Genomic DNA, 27,832 nt, shown 5'->3' with positions numbered 1-27,832 from the left:
TCTGAAACAGTGCAGCCTCTGTTATAACAGGCTCACTTAATGACGTTCTGGATGATGCTGGGAAAATCCAAAGGAAGGGACCCTGATGTACCCTGAGGAATGTGGGAAAAATCCTGCTCAGTCCCCCATAAGCCATACTCAAGTCTGCACAGAGCAATGAAAGTAAGGAACAGACAAGAAACCATGATTTCAACAGAAAAAGAATCATACTTCGAAAAGCAAAGCTTGTTTCTTAGATAATTTCTGTAAATACTGCGAATTAAAGTGGAGAATGGCACTGGCTTGTAACTCCTAAATTTTAGGGGTTTCTTTTAAGTTTATTTTTTATTTATTTTGAGAGAGAGAGAGAGAGAGAGCATGAGCAGTGTAGGGGCAGAGGGAGAGAGAGAGAATCCCAAGCAGGCCCACTCTGTCAGCGCAGAGCCCGACGCAAGGCTCGATCTTACCAACTGTGAGCTCATGCCCTGAGCTGAAATCAGGAGTCGGACTCTTAACCGACTGAGCCACCCAGGCATCCCAAATTTTGGAGTTTTCACTGTTTTTTAAATACTGGTTTCGATTTCCTTTCATCAAACTGACAAAGCCCCCACATTTGTCCCTAGGAAAAAATCCCCATTTATTCCACTAAGAAGACCAACAGGCAGAGATACAAATGAAATGGTAGGCAATGTCAAAATGAAATGGACATTGAGAATGCAGCGAGTTGTGTGTTAAGTACCCGAATGAGTAATTTTTTTGCTGAAGGACGGTGGACATATAACGTTCTCCCGGCATCAGATGTACAACATCGTGATGCAGCAATTACATACAGTACGAGACGCTCACCAAAATCCGTGTGTTACCATCTCTCACCGTACAACGTTATCACAATATTATTGGCTGTATTCCTTATGCTGTAATTTTCATGATCTATTTATTTTATAACTGGAAGCCTGTACCTGTTAATCCCCTTCCCCTAGGTCACCCACCTCCCCACGTTCCCCCATCTGGCAACTGCCAATTTATTCTCTCTATCTGTGAGACTCTTTCTTTTTTATGTTTCTTTGCTCATTCGTTTTGTGCGTTAGAGTCCAAATCTAAGGGAAACATCTATGATGTTTGCCATTTTCTGTCCGACTTCTTTTGACAGCTTAAGTACCAAATCAAATTGATAGTTCACAAAAGATTTGTAACGATCGCCTCTAGCTCCCAAATCAATGTTTCTAGCCTGGAACCCTCCCCTAACCACCACACTTAGTAACTTCCAGCTGCCCAGTGGCCATGTCTATCTACATGTCCCATGTATACCTCAAAGTCCTTTCCTCCCCAAGAACAGGTCTGCTTCCCTCCCCTAAATTCCTAAAAATGTCACCAGAGTCAGAAACCTGAGAATCCCAGGCCCTAACATTTCTCACTTCCAAGGCCCAAACTATCACCAAATCCAGCACAGTCTAGCTCTTTCAAAGCTCTCTTCCTCTCCGTTCCTCACTGCTTCCTCCCCAATGTCAGCCCTCCCATATCTTTGCCAGGTCAGTGCAAAACAAACCTTTCTTCAATCTTGCTCACCTCCAACTGTCCCTACACTCTCTCCAAGGCAACATACCTCAAATACCAATGACTGGGGTACCTGGTGGTTCAGTCAAGCAGCTGACTTCAGGTCAGGTCCTGATCTCGCGGTCTGTGGGTTCGAGCCCCACACTGGGCTCTGTGCTGACAGCTCGGAGCCTGGAGCCTGTTTCAGATTCTGTGTCTCCCTCTCTCTCTGCCCCTCCCCTGCTTGCACTCTGTCTCTTTCTCTCAAAAATAAGTATTAAAAAATTTTAAATACCAATGAATGCCATCTTTGAAAAGATTTTTTTTTGATGTTTATTTATTGTTGAGAGAGAGAAAGACAGAGCGCAAACAAGAGAGGGACAGAGAGGGAGAAGGAGACACAGAATCCGAAGCAGGCTCCAGGCTCGGAGCTGTCAGTATGGAGCCCGAAGTGGGGCTCGAACCCATGAATGGCGAGATCATGACCTGAGCTGATGTCGGACACTTAACCAACTAAGTCACCCAGGCTCTCTCCAATGACTGCCATCTTAAAACCCCTCAGTGCTTACACACACACACACACACACACACCTTTCATACCCTGTGGTTCAATAACCCTAACAACTTATTATTCCGCATGCAGATTTCACACCCGCATCCCGCTGCTCCTGTCTACAAGACCCTAGGTCACTCCACTAGGCCAACTCCTATTCATCTTTCAAGGGCCACTTCAGGGGTTACCTCCTGTAAGCAGCCTGCTTTTTATACACACAGTCTCTGGCCCCAGGCTGCCTCAGCTTCTGCTGCACTCCTTAATGCAGTCTCAATATACTTTCATCATTTTGGAATTGGTTATCTATTCATGTGTCTGTCTCTTGCACATGACAGATATTCCTTGAAGGTAAGGACTCACCACCTCTGCTCCTTGAGATCCTTGCAAAGTTTACGGAACCATATTAAAAATGAATCAAACTATATAAAGAAAAACAGATTGGAGGATATAAGGGTATTTTGGAGGATTCCACATAGTCATTGTCTTTCTTACTTATGCAAATAAATCTTCATGGTTTACAAAGTGCTTTCACTGAAGTTGTTTTGTTTTGTCCTTAAAACATTCCTAAAAGGCAAGGTAAGGCTATTATGAAGGCTCTGAGAGACACTAAATACGTAAGAAAGTCTTTTGAGAAGACAAATGTTATTGATTTCTCAAGGTGTGTGCGTGTGTGTGTGTGTGTGTGTTCAAATAAGTCTTCTTAGATCAGAGCCACAACATCAAATAAATTCCTGTTCTGTCAAAATAACCAAGTGATTTCCTTCATAACTACTGAAAAAGTCTCCTGAAAAAGAAAAACTCTCAATTCTATGCAGAGAGGTTTCAACAACCTGGTCTCTTATTCACTCTTTTCCAAGAAGTAGATTTTGGAAGACAGAACAGCTAATTTAGATTTCTAAAGACAAAGAGAGGACTGATTAACTCTCACCTTCAGAAGATCCACTGGGGCCCACAGTCTCCTGAAAGTTTCCCTGATGTGTGAAAGCTGTCCTTTCCTCAGGATGATGCCAACAGCTGAGAGCAGCTTTGGCCAAAGTCTTCAGCAAACAGGGGTAGTAGGCGCTAAGGAAGAACACCACAAGGATTCCTGAGAAAGAAAAGAAAAGAAAAGAAAAGAAAAAACATAGAACAGTGTAAATTGTTTTGGGTTAGTTAATTCTATTAAGCTGATATTTCACTCTACCTACCACCTTAACATCGGCAAGGGGAACTTAATACATCTTAAATTCCGTGATTCATTTTAACCACACTGTTCTGCACTTAAGATCATCAATGTCTTAAGACTTTAAGCAATTTAATGGCAACAGTCAATGAAAACAGGTAACATAATTCCAATTACATCTTAGTGTAGGATGAAAGCCCGAGTGACCCCTAAACAGCAGGAAACAACTGTGCACACAAATTAGAGGGGGGGTGGGAAAGGCACTTGATCTTATTCTATTCTTATACTTCATGAGAACACCATGTGCTTTATAATCACATCGACACACAGGCTGTGGCCGGGAAGAATCTAACACCGACAGAAAAGAACAAACAATGAAGAACGAAGTATTTGATCAAGGTTGACAATGTCAGAGAAGAACTCAGCAATGCAATTACATTTTAGAGGTGGCTTTGAAGGCGGTAAGAAAAGAAGGCATTTGGGAATAAAGAGAGTTGCTAAACACACTAAGAAAACAAGTGTAAGGTTAAGGTAGAGCTACACATAATGAAGCCTTCGTTAATCGGAAACCAACTAACAGAAGTACTCAACTACTGTGTTTGTTTAATGCCTCACTTTTATGAGAAAGGGTAAAAATCGCAGAAGGGAGCATTCAGAAAACCTCTTTAAACCAGAACTTGGGGGTCAGTGTGTAAGGAGGAGAGCAGAAGCCAAGAGCGCTACATCTGCTCCCAGCACTAATGGTCTGACCTTGGGCTTGCTAAGTGCTTCTCTACCCTGCGGGCACTTTTAACGATACTCGGAGAGCTTGTAGAAAGTATCTCTGGCTTGCCTCATCCAGGCCAAATAAATCTTCGACATGAAATCAGAATCTCAGGTGGGATGGGGCCCGAGCACAGGCATTTTTTCCAAAGAGACAAAGTCTGAGAAGACAGCTCATCTAGCTCTGACATTCTGCCTCACCCTCATGGTTTGCACCTGATAATTCAAGTTTGCTTAAAACATTATTTTTAATGTTTATTAATTTTTGAGAGAGAGAGAGAGAGAGAGAGAGAGAGAGAGTGTGAGTAGGGGAGGGGCAGAGAGAAAGAGCCTGAAGCAGCCTCCAGGCTCTGAGCTGTCAGCACAGAGCCCGATGTGGGGCTCGAACTCAGAGACGGTCAAGTCTTGACCTGAACCACCGACTGAACCACCCATGTGCCCCTCAAGTTTGTTTTAAAACAAATACAATTCAGGGGTGTCTGGGTAGCTCAGTCAGTTAAGTGTCTGACTCTGCATTTCAGCTCAGGTCATGGTCTCCCAGTTTGTGGGGTCAGGTCCGGCATAGGGGCTCTGCACTGACACTGCAGAGCCTGCTTGGGATTCTCTCTCTACCCCTCCCTGCTCTCTCGCTCTCTCTCTCTCCCAAAATAAATAAATAAGCATTAAAAAATAAAATGAAACAAATACAATTTAAATTAATAGTATCCAAAGTTTAAGACCCTATAAAATCACACCGGTGCCCAATTTTCAAGAAGAAGGGACTGATGCCCTGAGAAATATGGTGATGTAGGTAGGGTCCAAGCAAAAGAACACCACTAGGACAGAATCAAGTCTTTAGGGGAGGTAAAGTTGGATCCTGAGCTGGGGCTGGACTCGATCTCTCCCAGGCCGGGCCGTATGACGGGGAGACATGGAGTCACATGCTTGACCGAGGATCAAGGCCACGGGCTCTCTGGGCCCCCACTCCTTACAGAACAATAGAGATCAAAGCTAATCCTACTCACTAAGTTACAGTCCTTCATATGAGCTGGACATCGTGCTTCTAAGAAGTGCTTTCATCCAAACAAACTTCTCAGACCTCACTACTGGTACCGGAACAGTTTATTTATAATTTCTAAGTGAGGCAATTGAAGCCCAGCGAGGTCAGGCTCAGCCCCAGGATGGAGGAAGTAGAGAGTTCACAAAGCTAGTCTCTCTCCTAACCGTGGGCCGGCGGGCGGGGAACACAGTGACCCGCAAGCCAGAGGCGAGGCTCCTCGGCTCTGGGTCTACTTAGGCGGCGCTTGCCCCCCGCGCATGCGCAGTCGCACCCTGGGCAGTGGCGCCAGAAGCATCCCGCGGGCTTCCTGGTGGCAGCAGAGCTCCTCTGATGAAATCCTACTTCCGCTGTTTCCGCCAGGAGTAACATGGTACGGAAGGATTTCCATTCTCCCTGCACAACACACACACACACACACACACACACACACACACACACACACACACAACCATACCCACCACACCACACACACACACACATCTACGCAGACCCACACACACACACGACTATACCATACGTGCGCATGCACACACTCCCGAAGATTTAATGACACTATTTTGAGGGACGTCAGCTTGGGCAACTATCTGAAGAGTCACCACTGAAATCTGCCCTAACTGCCTCAGGCCCTCACGAATATGAGTTTAAAAGCCTACCCGAGGGGTATCTGGACCACCATTTACAATTCACCGAAACGTTACCGAACATTTAAATATTTAATTTAAGAGGCTGAGGCAAAAATACTACTGTTTCTGACACCTCAGGCATATTCCAATTGTACGGTGGCAGAATTACCTTAAGTTTAATGACAATGCAAAAAGAGGATTTTCATTAGACATGTCTGGGAAGACATGAAAGAATGATGGTCAAAATAAAAGCACAAAATTTTGGGAATTGGAGGGGGCCTCGACGGTCACTGTATCCAACCACCCATCTGCCTATGGCCCAATCCATTTTAAGGGACTCCATATGGAGACGAACCTTGCTTCCTGTAGCTTTCACTCATTGGTCTCAATGCTGGCCTTTGGAGACATATCCAGATTTGCATTCTGATGTCAACTGCCCAACCACAGCCCGCTGTTCTGAAAAGCAGGGATAAGTTGTGGTTTTAGCAAGGCGGCCGCTGACTGGATACCCCTGAGTATCCCACAGAGGCTGGCGGAGGGCCCATGAGGTGGCTCTGTGCAAGGGTCTCGCCCCAGAAGGGAGACGATGATCAGCCAAGTCCATCAAACTAGCTCTCTCTGGGATTTGGAGTGGACATCAGGTGTCAGAGGAGGACCTCCCGAATATGCAAAGGTAAGCAGAAAGGCCAAATGAGAAACCGGGAGAGAGAAGAGTCATCCCTGAAGTTGCCTGACTCTGACAGCTTCCCCCTTTCCAGACCCAGGCAGGGGAGCTGGGTGGCAAGTCCCTGCTCCTTAGGGCGCCCTGAGTCTCTGTTCTCCACAAGTCCAAATGGGCAGTACGTATGGAATAAAATTATAGCACCTCATTTCCCGGCCGTTCTTACGGCTGTTTATCAGCTTGACAATGAAGATCTCCCTTATCGTTCTGTAGGTATTGTTGTTAGGACCAACTAAAGGCTTTATTTTTACCCCATTAATATTGCACCTTTAAAAATGGAGCTCATTATTCCAGCTTGCCAAAAATTCGCGACCTCTCAATTCTACCCCTCCAAAATATTTGTTCTGCCTTTCACCTTCATGCCGCCTACAAATTAGACAAGCATACCATCCAGAATGATGTTCATGCTATGATAAGAACACTGAATAAGACACTACTTCACAGAGCAAATAGTGGTATGGAAAACAGCAAAAACCAGACCGGTCAAGAAATAAAAATGAATGTAGTTTAGTGTTGAGGTCATTACTTAAAATTAATAATTCCCAATTCTCCAAATTGACTGCAAATCATCTGTAAGATATAAATAGCTATGTAAACTGACGGGACCACGCAATTCATCTGCTGGATAAAGGTTTTACCATTTCCTTGGTAAAAAACCGCAAAACCCAGAAGGATTAGATTTCAGCATCATTAGAGAAAATTAGGCCATAGTTGCGATAATTGGCAACATGAACTTTGTAGTTAGAATAATTACCTGTGCAGCAGACCAAGAAGTTATGTTTGAGAAACATATTGCAAAACCAGAGCCACGTTAGTTTCATCCTTCCCAGAGGCAATCATGGAAATTAGCAGAGTCTGTCATTTTAGGTCATCTGGTATACCCCTGCCAAAGTGAAATTGTTCTCCAAAGATCTCAATTGCTTTGTCTAATTCAGCTTTCAGGAAGCCTCATGGGATCTCTCCTTAGAGTAAAAAGCCCCACACCGAAGAGCTTTTTAAGTTCTTGTGTCTGCTTTTCTTAGTTTTTCTGTCTGTACCCTTACGGTCAGACTGTCAAGCTCCAGTCTCTCATGGTGGTCAGTGTGCCCTCCTGGAACAACCCAACCCGTCCTCTACCTGGGTACCCCTGGTTGTCCCAGGACTGACTGTGTAAATAAGACTGGAAATCTTCAAAGGGAGGGCTCCTTGGGCCTGTCTACAAAGCAAACACACGAGTGTGTGTGTAGATTTCCTGCCATCTCTGTTGAAGACACAGAGGCCTTCTTGCCTTGCTTCTTTTTTCTCAGCTGTGTCGAATTGTGACACTGTTCTTTCAACAATTACCGTCTGATCCACTGGGGTCAAGGTACTGCCCTGCGAGCCACAAGAAACACAAAGACAACTAAGCAGCTTCTGCTCAAAGACAGGCAGAGATGAGAGATAATAATACCATCTTGGGTCGTATGGCATTTTGTGGTTTATTTTTCACAAAAGTAATCTAACTTGACACTGAAAAATAGGTATTTTTCTTGCCATCTTATGGATAAAAATAAAGGTTGAGCAAAGTTGGGCAAGTTATCGATAATTCATTACAGCTAGTGAGCAGCAAAGCCAGGACTTCGCAGAGACGAGCTTTGGAATTGCTAGTCTATGTTACTCGCACAACCCCACAGGTGCATTCATTGTTCACGCAGATCGAATGACTACCCACCAACATACATTGAAAGCTTACTCCATACTGGGTACTTTGGGCATGTATTTGATCCATATATTCAATAACAACTTTCCGAGGTGGGCATTTTCGTGTCGCACCTAATAGGAGGGAAAAATGAGAACGAGGCACAGAATGAGAACTCATGGCCCAGCGTCGCATGGCTAGTGGGTGGCAAAGAGTAATAAACACCAAGAGAGCAGTGCCACCCGGAAGAAATGTGGAGGAAGTCACTGGATCTGTTGCTAGGAAGGACGCTGAGAAAGTTTTGGAACGTTTTCTAGCGTTTCCAGAACAGTGAGACTTTTCTTCTCTTGTGAGTCCTGTGAGAAGACACTGGCATGGGAGACGAGAAAAAGATGGCAGTTCCAAGAAAAGAAGGAAACGTGGCGCTTCCCTTTCCCTCTGCTGTGGCCACGGGCACAGCCCGGCCAGAGTCACCCGATGGGACAGAGAACTGCCAACCCGTGAGTACCATTCGCCACTTTCATGCCTGCAATGTATGTTTTCTATTATTTTAAAGTCTTTGGACAGATCACGTTGGTTAAGCAAAGCAGAGAGAAGAGACCCTTGGCGTTCACGGCCTCATGTGTGTGGTTGGTGATTTTACAGTGACCACCTGGGAGGCTCATGGGATGTGACTTAGCAGTTTGCCGGGACACCAGTTTGAAACACGCAAACTCGCTAGCTGCTCCGTACTCACACCTCAGTGCAGTTTCCTTATTCTGAGCCCGATTTCAGGTTTGAAAGGAGGGAGCCAGGAAGAAAGGATGTGCGCTCCAGTATTCAGTGAGAAACGTTCATGGCCCACAGGAGGGGCTAAGAGGTTCCTACACAAACTTGTTAATCCTACAATAATCCCACAATGTGGCCATTATTGTACAGATTTTCTACGTGGGCACACTGAGGCACAGAAAAGTCCAGTAATGCATCCCGAAGTCAGAGAGCTTGTCCATGTCCGAGGATTTGACATGCGGTCTGCCTAACCTGGGATTATCCTAACATGGGATTTGAATGCGGTCTGCCTAACTCTGTGCTATGGCATCCCTCTTCTATTTCTGCTGATGTCATTGAACAAGCAAACAAATACACAAAAACTGTGTGAGGAGGGGAAGACACTAGCCGAGACATAAAACCTCAGTTAATGTTGGAAAGCCAGTTAACTTCAGACATGAGGGCAGACAGTCCGTGACTTACGATGCTTCAACGTACCATTTTTTGATTTTACGATGGTATGAAAGCAATATGCGTTCAGTAGAAACTGAACTTCAAGTTTTGAATCTGGATCTTTTCCTGGGCTAGCAATACATGGGACGCTCCTCTCGCGATGCCGGGCAACACGTAGCAGCTCTGTGGGCCGTGGGATCACCAGAGTCAACAAGCCCCACACTTGTAACCATTCTGTACCCACATGCCCATTCTGTTGGTCACTTTAAGTACCGTACTCACTAAATTACATGAGATATTCACCACCCGATCACCAAACAGGCTGTGTGTTAGATGATTTTACTATCAGCTGATGTAAGTGTTCTGAGCACACGCAAGGTAGGCTACAGGCTAAACTGTGCTGTTTGGGAGATCAGGTGTATTAGATGCATTTTAGACTTAGGATATTCTCAATTTGCGACGGGTTCATCAGGACGGAACCCCACTGTAAGTCGAGGAAGATCCATATATGACAAAAAAAAATAAAAAATAAAAATAAGGCCACAGCAGTATGCCCCACGGGAAAAGCCAAGCACCTTACAAACTTTCCATATTCTTGGATTGAGAGATGCCCCGAGGTCTTAGAAATCAGTCCCCATAAGGCCTGCTGTGCTCCCTCGAATTCAGAAGCCAAGGGAGGAGGAACGTGTCTGGCCTCACAGCACGTGAAGCGTGTGATTGACACACATGCTGTGAAGTGCCAACAACGTGCAGGGGAGTCTGGAGGTGGGAAAAAGCACCTCTGTCTGGGATGGGCCGTAAACACGGCCCACCTCCCTGAATCAGAACTCTAGGGAGCAGCGGAGCAGTGAGCACGTTTGTGCACCATGAGGACAGAGGGATGAATAAGGGAGACCAAGATGGCGGCGAACCGCCGGTGGCCAGAGCGGTGGCCAGAGCGCAGGCGCCGTGCAGAGGGTCTGGTGCAAGGGACGCGCACGGGGCCTCGGGGAGTCCCTGCTGTACTTCAGCCACTTAACCTCAACATGAGGGGCGCGCGGACCCATGTCAGGTCTTCCCCCACGTCGGAGAGAACACTCCTTCGAAATCAGTTTTCAAGAACCGATATACCACAGCCCTTGGGCAGAAACCCGCTTATTTGCATATCGCCCAGTCCTCTTGCTAAATAACAGTTGGAGTCAAGTCAAAACGAAATGAAATGCCAACACCCTTCAACAGTAACACAAATGCTTTGCAACCTCGAACTTGAATTTAATAGAACATACAAAACAAATCTGCTTTGATGACTCTGAAAAGCAACTGAGCGAGTTCCAACTTGAGCAGGGGGTTTATTTATTTTGTGTCGCTCCTGTCATTATTCAGATCGCTCAAGAAGCACTTAGCGGGTGCCTACAGGGTAACGCACAGGAGTTCGAAGCAGGAATGCTAATGGTTTTTATTTTTGTACTTCATTTTAACTGGATTGTTTTAGGCAGTATTTGATTTTTATCTGGGAGAAACTTTGACAGCTGATTTTTAGCAGCATTTATTAAGGTGGTTTCGCTTTTCGACATATGGAAAGTACAAGAAAATTAAAGGAAAAAAATTAAAATGGCATGTTGTATTCCACCACCAGAAATAAAAATTGTCAGGACGCCTGGGTGGCTCAGTCGGTTGAGTATCCGACTTTGGCTCAGGTCATGATCTTGCAGGTTCATGAGTTCGAGTCCCATGTCAGACTCTGTGCTGACAGCTCGGAGCCTGGAGATGCTTCAGACTCTGTGTCTCCCTCTCTCTCTGCCCCTCCCCTGCTCACGCTCTTTCTCAAAATAAATAAATAAATAAACAAACATTAAAAAAATAAAAACTGGCCTTTATGCCTTATGAGTGTTGTTTTTGTCTGTATGTATGTGTGTCTGTGTATACATTTTTCAATACAGAAGTAGTGTAATACATTATGCACTGATTTAGTAACCTGCTGTACCCACCTAACAAAATGAACATTTCCCCAAGTCATTAAATATCATACAAGATCAATTTTGGTGTCTGGGTAATAGTCTACCATATAAATAAGTCATATTCATTTAATCAATTTCCTAGTTTTGGCCATTAATGCTATTCCATTTGGCTGTTTGGTTTTTTTTTTTACATCACTTTCTAAACATGTATCATTTTACTAGCACTGGCTGAACAGCAGTCAGCAGAGTTCTTACCCAGTTGATTCACAGAGCATTAGTCGATTACAAAGTTCCATCTGCCTCACTGGGATCTGTGATCCCCTGACTGCAGTCCCAGTGCCTTAGAGAGCCGGCACACATTCCCCGTGCCTTAGAGAGCCGGTTCCCCCTGGCTCCTTCACAGCCCTGCCCCCGCCCCTTGCTGTACATCTGTGGCTCGGCAAGGAGTAGTCTGCTCCATTACGCTAGCTCAGATTACTAGGAAAAGCTTGCCTTTTCCAATGAACGTATCAGAGCAGGACCCATGGACAAACGGTCCCCAACCCCAGGCTATGTGTGGAGACCGTCCTTCCGGGGCAGAAAGAGAGTTTGAGGGAAACACTGTTAGCCCAACATAAAAAAATAATAATGTTTCTCACTGTCTTGTTAATGCGACTGTATCTTGTCTCAAAAGAGACAATGGGCTAGACTGGGAAATTGTAAGTAACTAGTCTCATTGATGCTGTTATTATTAACTGTTAGATGAGAAGACACTACAAGTTACGTGCCTTAAGCAGCTCATGATTTTGAGCCTTTATGGTGGTCGTTCTCAGCCCTGCTGGTTCTTGGGAATCCACAGACAGTGCCGTGGTTGCCTTGATTACGGTGATGGATGCACAGGGGAATATGTAAGTCAAAACTCCTCGGACTGTCCATTTTAAATGGATGCAGTTTGTTGTATGTTAATTACACCTCAATAAAACTGTTAAAGAATTAAGACCGCTCCTCCCCGCCCCCCACAAGCGCCCAAAACCCACATCTGGAATTCTGATTTAATTGGTCTTGAGTGAGGCTCTTAATGTGAAGCCAAGAGCGATTGCTCTAATTATATACTGGGGACGAAGACAGCACTTACCGTGGTGAGCGCTGAGTAATGTACAGAATTGTCGAATCATTATCTTGTACACCCGAAACTAATATAACACTGTATGTTACACACTTCAATTAAAAAAGTAAAAAAAAAAAAAAAAAAAGTGACTCATTATACTTTACAAAGGCAAAAAGAAAAAAATGATACATTGATGCGATTCGTCCGAAATTGATAAGCATCTTTTTAGAGACCTAATTTTGTCACGTTCGAGTGCAAACAATAACAAATCTTGTTTTTTTTAAAGTGCTACCCAGCAAAGAAACTCAGAGGCTTTAATAACGTTCAGTAGTTTCTTAACCAAACTTTTAAGAGCCTACTGTATACTAGGTATGACTCTAGGCAGAGCATAAATCATGCGTATGCGTGAAACTGGTAACTTTCTATGAGCCCAACATTCTCTTAAGTGGATTTAAACTAAATTCACAAACTAGTTTAAACATTTATCTAATAAAAGCTAAGCATGGGAAATGTAAAAATGAACCTGTTATGGCCCACGGCACAACCACAGATTCTCGGTGAGAGCAGCTCCAATCCAGGAGATTTTGTTGTATTTGCCAAGCCGCTGAGCTACCCACAGGCTTTTAGCAAGAATGTGGGAAAAGCCGTCCCAGAAAATTGGAAGCTTCCTGCCAGAGGGCACCGGCATCCCCTCCTGACATTTGACGCTCTATGCCAATGCCCCACCCATAGATACCAAGATAGCTTCACATCCATAATAAAATAGTTAAGGCCTTTCATTAGCGAAAATTAATATTCAATATTCACTCACATATGTCTTTACTCTGTTATTAATAAGAAACTTTGAGCATAATTAGTATTGGCTTTGAGTGCACTTTAGAACTGCACCCAGCTGGAAAGGGGCCATGGAGGATAGGGTTTCATTACTCTCCAAGGCTGAACACTCCCTCGAAGGGATTAGAAGAAAAAGAAATGGGACCGTTCAGGAAGAAATGGTCTCCTTGAGTTACCTGAGATGACGGTGTGTGGCAGTGGGGACAGGACTGTGGCTGTCAGTGACATGGCCCTTCCCAGTCCCTTGTCCCTCCCTGCCCCCCCCCCCCGCCCCACGCCGGCCTCCATGATGCACCGCAAATGAAATGTGAGAAATGAAGCCTCTGGGTCAGGGGACGTCACACGGTTGGTGTGACATGTCCAGAGAGCAGCTCATGGTGAGGCAGGACGCGGAACACCTGGCCAGGTGAAAAAGGAGAATGAAGAGCACCAGGATTTTCCGACAGACGCAACCCGTTTCATCAGGGATGAGTGTGTGAACACCGGGCAGGAAATCAGGAGTAGGGCTAGCATCGGTAAGTGCAGAGCAGTGCAAGAAATGTAACCTGGGCTGAGGTATGACTTCCGGACTCCTGACCACTATCAGCACATCAGCTAAAGTGAAGCGATACTGGACTTGTTTTTGCCTCAGTAGAAATGGATGAGATAGTTTACATCCTTTATGGGGGAAAAAGGTAAGATCAACTTGCAACTTACTCGCAAAACCAGCCTTTCACAGCTCCCTCCTCCTAACAGCCTGTGACAGCTACACTCTTCCTAAAACCTGGGGATCCCCTCCAACGCTTCCTCCCCAGATTTGCCATCTCTCCGACACCCACTTTGGGCCTCTTTACATCCGTGCCTGGGTCACACTTCAATTACGTTTCTCCTCTGACACCATCTCTCACATTATGCCAGTCTCCAGGTGCCATGTTTGAGGACCAGATCAGCCCATCTTCGTCCCCGTACCCAGCTAGGGGTCCAGGAACAGGGCATTTTCTGGAAGGGGGCACAATGCCTTAGACACAAACACACACACACATACACACACACACACACGCACACAATGTTCTAAGTCTCTCTCTTATGAGAGACCGTGAAGATGAGAAAATCACTTTTAACATAATTTCCCCAGGCAAAAACAATCCTCACAAATCACAGAAATTGTGAATACAAGGGTAGGTTTATCTTAACTTGCCATATAAAATAATATGCACAGATTTCTGGAGGAAACCTAGATTCTACACTCTCCATATCATAATTCCTGGTTCTCACCACCAAACTCAAAACCAAATATGTGTGTGTGTGTGTGTGTGTGTGTGTGTGTATGTGTGTGTGTGTACACACATATATATATACACATATATATATATACACACATACACATACACACACACACACACACACACATGCTGTCTGTTATATCCTTCTTTTTAAAATGCAGCATTTGGTTGATTGAGTTCCCACTAAATCAAGCCAAGTATGTGTCCTACCTTTGGCTTATTTCTGCCACTACCCTGGATTGGTTTTTGTTTTTATTCTTATTTTGAGACAGAGAGAGAGAGAGACGGAGGGAGAAGGACAGAGGAAGAGAGAACCCTCTGTCAGTGCGGAGCCTGATGTGAGGCTCGATCCCATGACCTTGGGATCATGACTTGAGATGAAATCAAGAATTAGACAACTGAGCCACTCAGGTGCCGCCTGGGTTGGTTTTTATTTTTTATTTTTTTATTTTTATTATTTTTTTTTAAGTTTATTTTTGAGACAGAGAGAGACAGAGCATGAACGGGGGAGGGGCAGAGAGAGAGGGAGACACAGAATCGGAAGCAGGCTCCAGGCTCTGAGCCATCAGCCCAGAGTCCAACGCGGGGCTCGAACTCACGGACCGCGAGATCGTGACCTGAGCTGAAGTCGGACGCTTAACCGACTGAGCCACCCAGGCGCCCCTGGGTTGGTTTTTAAATCATTACAAAAAGCAGAACTCTTTAAAAAAATTTAAAACTAAAGGCAGACTCACAAGCACCTGCTCAACACATAGAGTTTTGACTCCAAAAACCCCCAAATCTGTGTAGTCCTACGTTGCATTTTAGTCTACTTGCTACAACCAAGTAGACCCCGAATTTCAAGTTAACAAACTTTATTAAAATATAGACACACAAATACAAGCCGATGTGTACATACTAAACAGCCCATGATCAAATTTTGGTCTGTTTTCTCGTAATATGATGTACGTGGCTCTAACTGTATGTCAACCACATGTCTTATAAAGAAAAGCCCCCTTTTTAAATTTTTTTTAAAATGATTATTTTCGAGAGAGAGGGAAACAGAGCCAAAACAGGGGAAGGGCAGAGGGAGAGGGAGACACAGCACCTGAAGCAGGTTGCAGGCTCTCGGCTGTCAGCACAGAGCCTGATGCGGGGCTCGAACTCACAACCGCAAGATCATGACCTGAGCTCAAGTCCGACGCTCAACCGACTGAGCCCCCCAGATGCCCCGAGAAAAGCCTTCGTACGGTGATTTCAGTGTGCGTGGATACTCACCATACAGACTTTTACAACATTACAAGCCATTTCACAAGAAGACTGGCGGGTCATTTTCTTGGAGAAGATACGAAATTCAAACAGGAGAGTGCTCTTTAAAAATCTGATGGGCTTCCAGGAGTAGAGTGGTTGGCAACCCTCACGGTACAGACAACTCCCCGGGGCACTTAGAGAAACGAGCTGATGCTTGGGCCCCATTCCCAGGGACTTAATTGGTCCAGGGTGGGGACTGGGCCTTGATCAATTTTTAAAGCTCGTTCTAATGTGTATTAGAGGTAAACCTTCCCCCGAGGTAAATTTTACTTTCATAGAGTACTAAGAACTTTGTAAGGAGCAGAGCATTCCAAGGAAAGAACAAGTTACCTCATGGGGCAGGGGCAGGGGGGTGAGTCCTGCCTTACACAGCGTGTGTGGAAGGAGGGGTTATGTGTCTGAGCCCTGATCAGGGATGGGGCAGAAAAGGGTCCTCGGCGCTTTGAAACCGATTTTTTCTACATACTCGGTCCACCTAGGTCAGTATTTAAATTAGAGTAAGAAAAGAAAAATGTCTCATTTGCAATGTCATGCTTACAACAAAGCAGTTTGTATAAAAATCTTTCATCGTGTCCACAGAAAACCTGTTAATCTACACCATAAAATCAAAATGTTTTTGTTTCCAGTATTAACCTATTTAAAAAAAAATCGGTCTTTGCACAATAAGTTACATTATTACATTTCGATTTTCTTATACTCTTTTCTGACTTTCTACTAAAAGGCTTTTTTAGGGGAACCTGGGTGGCTCAGTTGGTTGAGTGCCTGACTTTGGCTCAGGTCATGGTCTCACGGTTCACGAATTCGAACCCCACATCGGGCTCTGTGCTGACAGCTGGGAGCCTGAAGCCTGCTTAGCATTCTGTGTTTCCCTCTCTCTCTCTTTCAAAAATAAATAAACATGAAAAAAAAAAAAGGTCCTTAAAATCAGTTGGCATTTGTTTTTCTTCAATTCATAAAAAAGAATTCCTCATCCTAAATGTTCTGTGAAACATTGCTACAGAACTACCGATGGCTTCCTTCCCAATTATCTTTGTTTCCTTCTTCTTTATTCTTAAGCATTGACGTGGACATTTCCTCTGACCCTTTCTGAGACATGGACTTTGGTTCTTCTTTAAAGGATGATACCTTCGAGGGGTTTTTCTGCCTTAAATTAGGCAAGGGAAAACATGCAGAAAGAAACACAATAAATGTCACAATCCTTAGGTTGAGATTTTAATTTTTTTACTTTTTTTTTTTTTTTAACGTTTATTTATTTTTGAGACAGAGAGAGACAGAGCATGAACGGGGGAGGGTCAGAGAGAGAGGGAGACACAGAACCGGAAGCAGGCTCCAGGCTCTGGGCGGTCAGCACAGAGCCCGACGCGGGGCTCGAACTCACAGACCGTGAGATCATGACCCGAGCCGAAGTCGGACGCTCAACCGACTGAGCCACCCAGGCACCCCAATTTTTTTAGTTTTTTTTAAATGTTTTTAACGTTTATTCATTTTTGAGAGACAGAGAGAGAGACAGAGCATGAGGGAGGAAGGGGCAAAGAGAGGGAGACACAGAATCCGAAAGAGGCTCCAGGCTCTGAGCTGTCAGCACAGAGCCCGTTGCGGGGCTCGAACTCACGAACCTGACCTGAGCTGAAGTCGGCCGCTCAACTGACTGAGCCACCCAGGCGCCCCTTAATTTTTTTAGTTTTGCTCCTTGTTGTTTCTTATATCTCTGGGATGATACCATGCATGATCTTTTACAACTTGCATTTTCAGTGTGTCTTAAGATCCATCCACACCAGTACATAGGGTCTATCTCTTTTACCAGACACATAACATGATGTGCCTGATATGCCTTTGTTCGTTATCCATCCCACTGCTGACAGATATTTCATTTGAACCCGTTTTAGCTACTAGAAACAAAATTGCAATGAATAAGCTTATAAATATATTTATGTCCATATAAACTCCAAAAAAAGGAATTTCTAGGTCAATAATTTGCATTTCAAATTTGATAAAAACATCAAACTGCCTCCCAGAGGGCTGTGATTATTTAAATGCTTCCACGAATGTATAAGAAAATTGTCCACTTCTTTGCCAACTTAGATACCATCAACGTTAATTTTGTTCATGTGAAAGGCAAAAACCACCTTTTATGTTTTGCCAAAATTCGGATCATGAGCCAAAGTAGAAGTAGGAACTTTCTAGCTTGTTGTTACAATTATTTAAAAAATGATGAAGCTAGGGGAGCCTGGGTGGCTCAGTCGGTTAAGCGGCCGACTTCAGCTCAGGTCATGATCTCACGGTCCATGAGTTCGAGCCCCGCGTCGGGCTCTGTGCTGACTGCTCAGAGCCTGGAGCCTGTTTCAGATTCTGTGTCTCCGTCTCTCTGACCCTCCCCCGTTCATGCTCTGTCTCTCTCTGTCTCAAAAATAAATAAACGTTAAAAAAAATTTTTTTTTAAATGATGAAGCTAGCGGCGCCTGGGTGGCTCAGTCAGCCTGACTTCGGCTCAGGTCATGATCTCATGGTTCAGGAGTTCGAGCGCCGCGTCAGTTCTGCCCGGATAGCGGGCAGCCTGCTTCAGATTCTCTGTCTCCTTCTCTCTCAAAAATAAACAAAACAAACAAACAAACATTTTTAAAAACGACACAGCTAAACTATCATAGCAGATGTCTAACATCTACCCTAAAACCTAGCATTTTGCTTAGATCCTAAGATTCCAATAGACCTTTGCAGACAACTCCCTCCTCTTTACAAATCCTTACCATTACAGCCCTCAAAGACACCTCAAAACTCACCTCCTCCAGGAAGCCTTCTTCGATTAATTCCCTTGATCCCACTTTTTTTAAATCCTTCCTGTACTCTGATCCCTCAAGACTTATGTATTTAGTTTGTGTTAACTCTTAAACCCCTCTTCGTCTATCCCAATAACACCCGTAAGGTAGAAACACAGAAAGCCAACAGAAATGAACAAAGATTTATTAAGCATTTATTCTATTTAGTTATTAGGCTCATATCTATCTATTGGCTGCTGTATTAGACCCACTTTATGTGCTTTCACACCTTTGCTTGCCCCTCCCCACACTGTTCCTCTGGCTGCTTGCTCTATGTAAGGTCCCTGCCCTTGCTGTCTGTCCCCTTGTCTCCTAACATCGCCTGCCGCCTCAGTCTCCCTGGGGTGATGGCTCTGGCCCAGCCTCTGTCATGGTTAGTGTGGCAAGAGCTATAGCAGCGGGGGAATCCTGGTCCACCTTAACTGCTATTGTGGGGGCTCTGTCTCCTCCCACTTCTTGTGGAGCACCGGGCTCTGGGGTAAAGGATCTGGCCGCCCCACAGGCTAACCACAGGCGCTGGGTCACCTGGAAGCAGGGACTTAAAGCCCAATGGGGTAACCTTGGCCAATGAGAGACCGGAGACAAGAACCCCTTGCCCTGTGACAGATTGTTGTGAGGGGAGGGGTTCCAAAGACCTGTCTGCAGGACAGTGCATGTCCCAGGGCTTAACTAGCCATGTTTTTCTGAGAAGCTCTGAGCAGTGTGGTGGCTAATCATCCTGTATTTGTCTGGCCTCCCCTATTCCCTCGGCACCGCTGTTCTGGAATTGTCCCTCCTCTTAAAACCCTCCCATGTGGGTTCTGCCGCAGAGTCTGTTTTCTAGAGAGCTCAAGATAAGACACGCCTAGCACCCACAGAAGCACTGCACCACCCATCAGACTAGCCCCAGGAAGGGGCACAGAAGACAGACGACACCGATTCTGTCCCCAGCAACCCTACAATCTAACTGGAGAGGCAAGACATCTACACCCGCAACCCTAAGTGAAGAAGACGAGACGCAGGCTGGGAAAAACCAGAGCGAATGGAATAAAGGGATAAACGGTGCAGACGTTTGGAAAACGGGAACGGTTGGAGAGCAGTCTTTGAACAGGGCACAGTCAATACGAAAGGCATTCTCGGAAAAGAGGAAAAGCATGAGCTCTCACCGACAGCCCGTCCTAGGGAAGAGGGGGAGGCGACGTGGACAGGGTGTTCCCTGGTGAGGGCCTCGCACCTGCAGGACATGTGCTGTGCTGAAGGGCCAGGACAAGGACAAGGTCTGGCAGAGCAGAGCGGCTTGGTAGGCAGTAGCGGGACAAGCCCCATGTTCACAGCCGAGAGCTATGGAAGCACAGCACAGGGGTCTAGAGGGTGAAGGACCTTTCCCACTGTGCCTCGTCCCATGGAAGAGATGAGGTTTCCATTCCTTGTCTCTGGAGGGTCAAGTGCTCGCCCCCTCTCCAGCTTCTCCCGCCCCCTCCCTCACACCTGAGCCAGCCGCAAGAAGAGTCTTCGAGATAACCTCCTGCCTCCCTTTCGGCTCTCCCAGCTGGCTAAGAAGGTGCCTGTACTGGGCAGGCTGTGCCTGCTGGGGGCTCGGGGCGGGAGGCAATGCCCCAAGGAGGGGGAGCCTGGGGAAGCCCTTGGTGGCTGTCCCTCTAACCGCACTCCCCATCAGCTGGGACTGTCAAAGAGCTGGCATTTCGACCTCCATCTCTCTGGTTTTGTGTCCTGCTTCCCCGCTGGCGCAAACTTAGGGGGTGGGGCAGGGAACAGGACCATTATTTAAGGACTCCTTAAATGACTTTGACCTTTGAAGCATGATGCAATGAGAAAGGTGATAAAAGAGACAATAAATGCTTCTTAATGACGTGGTCGTCCCACATCCTAATTTCCACCCACCAAAAGGAAATGAGCGGGCTCTGTGGCTTCCATGTGGTTTCCCTCATGTGGTTCTTCTTACCCGCGAGTGTTTTTTTTACAGCGGCCTTCTCTGGCTGCCTGAATTTCCGCCACGGACTTTATTTTTTCCTCCGAGAGACACCACAAGGGCATTTCAGAGACGTTCCATTTGTTTTCCGCACCCCCGAAGAATGGCTCTTCCCTGACCGCTCACGGGAGCCCATCCCTCCAGCCCAGCTCGACCAACATATTCGTCTCCATCTGGTCAGGATCACTCCAGGAGATTTACATGACATATTTGCTTTAAATAAAACTGCCAATGCAATTCTAGGAGTAAGACGGAGACACAGAAAAGACAATACATTCCTGTGATAGTACCATAGTGTCTATTTTAATCAGCATTTTACAGATGTTTGGAGACCCTCCGGTAAAATTGACATGGTTGACCCCGCTAGATGGAACTGCCTTGGGGAGAAGAAAAGAAAACGTTAACCCTTAGGCGCAGAAACCTGCTTTACCAGAACTCCGCTCTGTCATCATTTCTCTGATCAGAGAGATGTTTCTATGGCAGCAGGTTACACATTCTGGCCAGAAGGCAGTCGTGGAGGCATTTTTTTTTTCCCCTTTCATTTTGTATCTCATTGCCTTCCTCTCTGGGAAGGAAACAAATAATAATAATAATGATAATAAAAGCCTTTCTTAACTGGATAGACTAATAATCAAAGGAAAACCTTGGGTTTTTATAAATGCTTTTCAAAATTTGAATGTTAAGTGCACGTATTTTAAGGCCTGGGACCTCCTCCCACAAAGCAGAATGAAAAAGCAGTAAAAGGGGGAAGGAAACTTGAATGAAATTTCAGGCACTGTAGAGCAGTTCATACATCCTGTTAATCACTATTGCCACTCATTATTAATGGAGGTCCCCCATGGATCCTACTAGACCCGCTGTCACATAGCACCTCCTTCTATGAACTCTTGAAAAAAGCTGTGCTTTGTGACAGTCCCCTCTCATTTCATCTCCATGTTGTTGAGTCCTCTGCCCAATTAACTGACAACATTACTTATACTCCTCCTCCAGAGAAGATTCCTAGTGTGGGGACATCCCTTTTCAGGGGTGTCTGCTGTCTCCACTGGCCATTTATTTCAGTTTCCCATCTTCCCTGAAGAGTAACTGACTGGGGGTGCCTGGGTGGCTCAGTCGGTCGAGCGTTCGACGCCAGCTCGGGTCATGATCTTGCGGTTCGTGAGTTCGAGCCCCGCATCAGGCTCTGCCGTCAGCACAGAGCCAGCGCTGGATCCCGTCTGCCTCTCCCCTGCTCACGCTCGCTCGCTCTCGCTCTCGCTCTCTCTCAAAAATAGGCATTAAAAAAAAAAAAAGAGTGACTGGATGCCTCGTGATTTCTTTGCCACACAACATGTTTCCCACAATTTGATCAAATAACACTGGTGCTTCTAGGGATAGGGCAAGGTTACGGCCAACGGTAGCCTATTACAATTGCTATGGAGAAAGGAAATAATTTTCTGTCAACTTAAGTAAATATTCTAGCAATGCAATGAATTTGGGAGTTCATGTCACGATCACTTACAGAATTTTTGTTTGTTTGTTTTTTCTCAGGCATCCAGACTTTAACCTCAAAACCTCTGGGCACCTTCTTTTTTTCTTTTTTCTTTTTCTTTTTCTTTTTCCTTTTCCTTTTTTTTTTTTTCCTTTCCTTTCCTTCCTTTCCTTTCCCCTCTCCTCCCCTCCCTTCCCTTTCTCCCCTCCCCTCCCCTCCCCTCTCCTCTCCTTTCCTTTTCCTTTGGTCTTTTCTTTACTTTCCTTCTTTTACAACTCGCAGAGGACACACTTCTGTATGTACGTGGTTAAACACCACGAGCTGACAGCTACTCACTGCTCATCCTTCTGATATGGTGACGGCCCTTGAGCCAAGCTGACTTTCCAACAGTGTGTACATAACGCAAGTGGCAATTCTCAATGTCTCACACCGGACTACAACCACAGCAGCACCAAAAGCAACCGTCGCTCACGCCGGGCCAGTGGGCTCCATGCCCATTTCAGCAGAGAAACAAAAGCACGGTCCTCTGAAGCCACATCCAGAGAAGCTACCCCTGGGACACCCAGAACAAGAAACAACCTCCAGTGATCGGGAGAGGTGCGGGCACTCACCTCCTTGACAGTCGTGGTACCCACAGGTCTGCACCTCACTTCTTGGGTCTTCCGAAGATTTATTTGACCATCAGTATAGTGGCTTCTAATTGTGACACAAATACTTTCCAGCAGCTCAGTGGCAAACAACAATCAGCTTAAAAATTCTGCTCTGGGGGCGCCTGGGTGGCTTAGTCGGTTAAGTATCCGACTTCGGCTCAGGTCATGATCTCGAGGTTCGTGAGTTCAAGCCCCGCCCGCGGAGGGCTCTGTGCTGACAGCTCAGAGCCTGGAGCTTGCTTCGGAGTCTGTGTCTCCCTCTCTCTCTGCTCCTTCCCTGCTCACACCCAAAAATAAACAAACATTAAAAAAATTTTTTTAAACTTCTGCTCTGAATTTTGAAAATTACTTTGAGTTTTCCAGAAGTGATTCTTTCCTACCCATCACCTCTAAAAATATCTCCCAGCCCTTGAGATAATACACAGGGGCTTAATTAGTTTCATCAAAGGAACTGCAGTGTGTCTATCCTGGTTAGTGCTCATCACATGGATTTTTCTTTCATCCTTCTCTGATTTATGGGTTTTTGGTTTTTGTTGGTTTTTTTTTTCTTTTTAAGTAAAAGAACTGCTGTCATCCCATAACTGTTCTTACAAGATAACGTTAGTCATTGTCTTCTCACAATATGCTTCTCATCTGGCAGTTAATTTCCCCAGGGAGTGCTGGAGATGTTTTATTTTCAGATAATCTCCAATTAGCTGCTTCTCTCCATAATCCTGCTCAGCTCACATTCATAATTTTCTCCTGTACCTCCTGTTCCTCCTCTTCACGTATTTCTCCTCCTTTTAAAGAGGAAGATGGATGATTTACATGGTTTATCATTCTACCTCACTATTTTCTCGCTCTCTCGTACTTACAAGAGATTTTAGATTTTAATGCTCAAAATCCAAATAAAATAAAACAGAACGTCGGGTCTTTCAAATGTTGCTCTTTCCAGCTAAGCTCAGTCACTCAGCATTCAGTCTCTCTTTTTATGGTTGGAAAAGGTAACTCTGAGATCTAGATTGAATATGATCCTGATAAATAAAACATGGCTAAGACCCAGAGAATTGAGAGCTCACTTCAAACACACCCTTCCCCTGCCCCCCAGAAAAGTTATATGTGCCATTCCTATGTCAACATTGACAACTTCTCTGGATAAGACAGAAACTTTTTACGCCCCAACTAGAGATATAGTTTAAAACAGAGCACGTATAATGACTGAACTTTGTGCTAATGGATTAAAGTTGGGCCCTTTCTTGAGAATGGGTTTGAAACTGAGGGGCATGTCCAGTGGGTACGAAGTCCCTTCAGTAGCACAGCACAGGAAGAGAACTGAGTGAAGACAGGGGAAGTGGGGGGCCCGTGAATGAACTTCACTTCGCTTTTCATTTTTATGTACCATCTTCCAGTAATTCGCTAACAGATAAGGTACTTAAGTATTTATATAATGTTTCCATTTCATAATAATATATGTTTAAATTTTCAGGCACTTGCATCTACAGCAGGTATATTCTTTTATAACATCTGTGCAAGATTGAGGAATCTGGGAAAAAAGAACAGAAACTCCCTGAAACGTATCGATCGTATCTTTCTTGGGCTTTGGTCAATATTTACTTCCTCCATCAATCATTAACAACACCTGTTCTCAGTAGATACTATGACAGAGATTTTGCTTTCTGAACACACACAAAACAAATTTTGCAGACGCTTAATGGCCGGTGAGCATCCTCTCCGTGCACCTGCTACTTCTTTATGCATTTCTGCATCCCCAGATAGTGAGCAATGCTTTGCCAAAAGAAGAAACAGTCTGTGTGTGTGTTGAATGAATGCAAACTTCTTAGCAACAGATGAACTGCCCATTTTTAAAGTATAAAAGTGTACAAGTTAGACCCACGTTTCTTGTGGCCATATATTTCAAGGGTTTCCTTAAGTCCTACACAGGAGGAGTTTCTCTAAAACTATCTAAAAAAAAAACTATCTAAAAAAAGTGAGAACACTTCCTCAATTCACAAAATACTTCCTACCTCACACAGGACCTACACCTAACTACTCATTTTACACTTATTCTGTGTGAATTTATATGGTGGCTTGACTTGTTAAGGTATCCAGGGTTCCACTCCCCATCGATTCCACTGGTCTCCTTTCTTTAGTCTCACGGAATCTCCCACAGCCCAGAGTAGAAACACAAGGAACACCTGGGTAACACAGACGTCTCCATACCCTTAGTCTCACACTTTCCATTACATCACGCTGTCTTGCAGCTCTCCAAGACTTGAGCAGGGAGCCTTTTGGGGGGACACAACGAGAAGAAACTATTCATGGTAAATATCTCCTTAATTTGGAAAGAGCATTTTGGTAAAAGAAAAGTGTCTGTTAACTAAGGGTTAATGAAAATCACAACTGTTTGAAAGTGAAGACCTAATTCAAGTCCCCCAATATACCCTAAAATAGCACATACAGAAGGGAATCCACACACAGACAGAGAAGAAGTATTCACTATACTATGAGTTCAACATCACAGTAGGTGCCAGGAAAACAAAACTCTGTGTGTGTGTGTGTGTGTGTGTGTGTGTGTGTGTGTGTGTGTTAAAAAACATAAAAGAATCATAAACTTGTGTGATATGGAATGGAATGTCTAAAACATTATGAGAGAAGTTAGCGTGAGCTAAATATTAGCATGCTCTGGTTTAAATAACAGAAATTCATCCTTGACATATCATACTAAGACACTGCCTACAATATCATATGCCATTTATTAATGTTTATGTGTTTCATGATCATATAGTCAAATACTTGAAAGTATGCCATATTATAGACCACTGCAACTTTATTCGTAATACACAAATGTTGGGGCGCCAGTGGCTTATTAGTCAGTTAAGTGCCGACTTCAGCTCAGGTCATGATCTCACGGTCTGTGAGTTCGAGCCTCACATTGGGCTCTGTGCTGACAGCTCAGAGCCTGGAACCTGCTTTGGATTCTGTGTCTCCCTCTCGCTGCCCCTCCTCTGCTCATGCTCTCTCTCTTTCTCTCAAAAGTAAATAAACATTAAAAAAATTATAATACACAAATGTTACCTTTTAAAGGGTTCAAAAATAAATATTATTAAACTTTGTAATAGAATTTCCAAGGTTGTGAGCAAGTATTTATCAGTCAGCAGCAAAACACATTAGTACTTTCTGGTGAGTTGTTTCTGTCACTGTAACAGCATTGAAAAGCAAGGAAATAGGTTAAAAAAAAAAACAATTTCACCATTATCTGCCTGGTGGATTTCTAGTACTCTACAGATTCTGCATAATGACTATAGAAAGGAAGAACACATTTATGAAATTTATTAGAAAATTACATTTCTCATTAAGAGAAATGTAATTAAAGCCTATCAACACTGGGTTTCTGAAGATGAACTGAGAAAGAGTAGGAAAGCATTTTTTTGAGAGAGAGCGTGTGCACATGAGAGAGAGCGGGGGAGGTGCAGAGGGAGAGAGAGAGGGAAAGAGAGAATCTTAGGAAGGCTCCATACCCAGCACAGAGCCCAACGTGGGTCTTGATCTCATGACTGTGAGATCATGACCTGAGATGAAATCAAGAGTTGGATGCAAGGATTCCGACCTCCTGTGGAGCAATATGACATTTCACAGATACTGAGACACTCAGGTGCCCCTGAAAGCATTTTGCAAATAGAAAATCATTTATCACAAAGTAGGTGTTAAATCATCATGGCCATTTTAGTTATAAAATTGCTTGAAAAAAAGCAGCACACAAAGTCAATATGCAATATGACCCCAATTCTGGTTTTGTTGTGTTTCTCAGTAATACTTGGGCATCATTCCCTCGGCATTCCAGATTGGGCACTGAAGCTATTCAATCCACAAATGGAGGAAAATCAATGGGGTAGTAACCCCTGACAGAATAAATCATTTTGCTCTTCAGTCAGCTTGCTTTCCAATCAATCTGCACAGCTGATTTTGAGAACTCCGTGGTTTGAGCTACCATTAGGATCTAAGAGTTTTACAGGGCCTTCTGACCTGCCCTGTGATAACTAATGACATAGGGAATCACATTCTTTCTAACAGGAGGGCAAAGATCTGACAGATAGATGGTGGCCGACCTCCCCAGAAAACGAGGCATGTTTATGTCATGTCATATGGAGTGCACCGGCAGTAAGAACAGGTGTATGGGAAGCAAGGGTCCGACTTCCTCTGCAGCAAGATGACATTTCACAGATACAGCCTCCTCCAGGGGCCACTTCACAAGTTCTCAGGTCAGAAAAATGTTGTTTCTACGCCTGCAGGTTGAGAGCATGTCTCTCTTTTCTCCTATGCCTCCTATTGTTTCTGAGCTTGCCACAGCAACCACACAGCCTTCAAATGCTATGTTCGATCCCCAAATAAGTGCTTCAGATACATTATATCTCAACTTAATGTTCTAAGCTCAAAACCCTGTGTTACTACCGCTAACATTTATTTAGTGCTATACGCCAGGCTCCACAACGAGCCCTTTACATACGCTCTCATTTCATAAACAGCTTTGAGACCTGGTCCTCTCCTTATACCCAGTTTTACATATTACAAAAATACCAAGGCTAAGGGAAACTAAGTGACGTACTCAAGGTCATCCGACCAGGAAGTGGCCGAGCTTGGGTTCTAGCCCCGTGGGTGTATGCCTCCAGTCCAAGCTCTTTTGTGTCTATGAAATATTTCAAACCTACTAAAAGGTAGAGTGGTACACATTACCCAGCTTTGAATACAAATACACACAAATTGAAAGATACAGACAATCCTCGACACAAAAATATATTTTGAAGTATAATTGAGTTTCTCTATCCAAAAGAAAGGGGCAACAGGAAAGTGAATAGGGAAGTAAATCCAGGGCCCCATAAATAAAGTCCTATTAGGAATAGTGCTGATCATTGAGAAGGTGCTTACTGAAAGTTCATTGAATGCAACAGCCCTTTCTTACTCAAATATGTTAAAGAGGTGGGGACAATTCATCTGAATATAAACATGGTTCTCAAAGGGGTCACATTCAGCCACATTCTGCAGCGAAGGAGTGACCCTTTCCATCTGCCCCACTCCCCTCCCCTGGCTTCAGTGGGGGTCATTCCAGCCCCCTTGTGCCCGACCCCCTGGGCTTAGCCTCCAGCAGCCAAGAGAGGATGCCACTGGAGAGGCTGAGTGCTGGGGACAGGGTCCTGCCTCCTGCCTCTGGCAATAGAAGAGGATGCAAAATAGGAGATAAGACAGTAGTTACTTCTAGGTAGAAATGGGGGAATAGAGTTGGGGGTAGGGATTCAATTAAATTGGTGATGTTCTGTTT

At 44.7% G+C, this 27,832-nt stretch overlaps 1 protein-coding gene across 13 annotated transcripts in view; it reads right to left on the bottom strand.

Moving 5' to 3' along the window:
* The window catches only part of NRCAM (neuronal cell adhesion molecule), a 282,635-nt gene that overhangs the window by 219,052 nt on the left and 35,751 nt on the right, over positions 1-27,832 (bottom strand). For 12 of the 13 annotated variants that reach the window (XM_078442572.2, XM_078442563.2, XM_078442568.2 and 9 more), the window contains exon 2: positions 2,994-3,152. The exons of the other annotated variant lie outside the window; for it this stretch is intronic. The gene's annotated coding sequence lies outside the window, so the exon portion shown is untranslated. The remainder of the gene's footprint in view (positions 1-2,993; positions 3,153-27,832) is intronic. 13 annotated transcript variants of the gene reach the window in all.

The sequence above is a fragment of the Panthera onca genome, chromosome A2 (genome assembly GCF_046562875.1).
Source record: "Panthera onca isolate mPanOnc1 chromosome A2, mPanOnc1 haplotype 2, whole genome shotgun sequence".
NCBI lineage: Eukaryota > Metazoa > Chordata > Mammalia > Carnivora > Felidae > Panthera > Panthera onca.
Note: the sequence above shows the minus strand (reverse complement) of the source record. Positions and strands in the feature narration are given on the sequence as shown.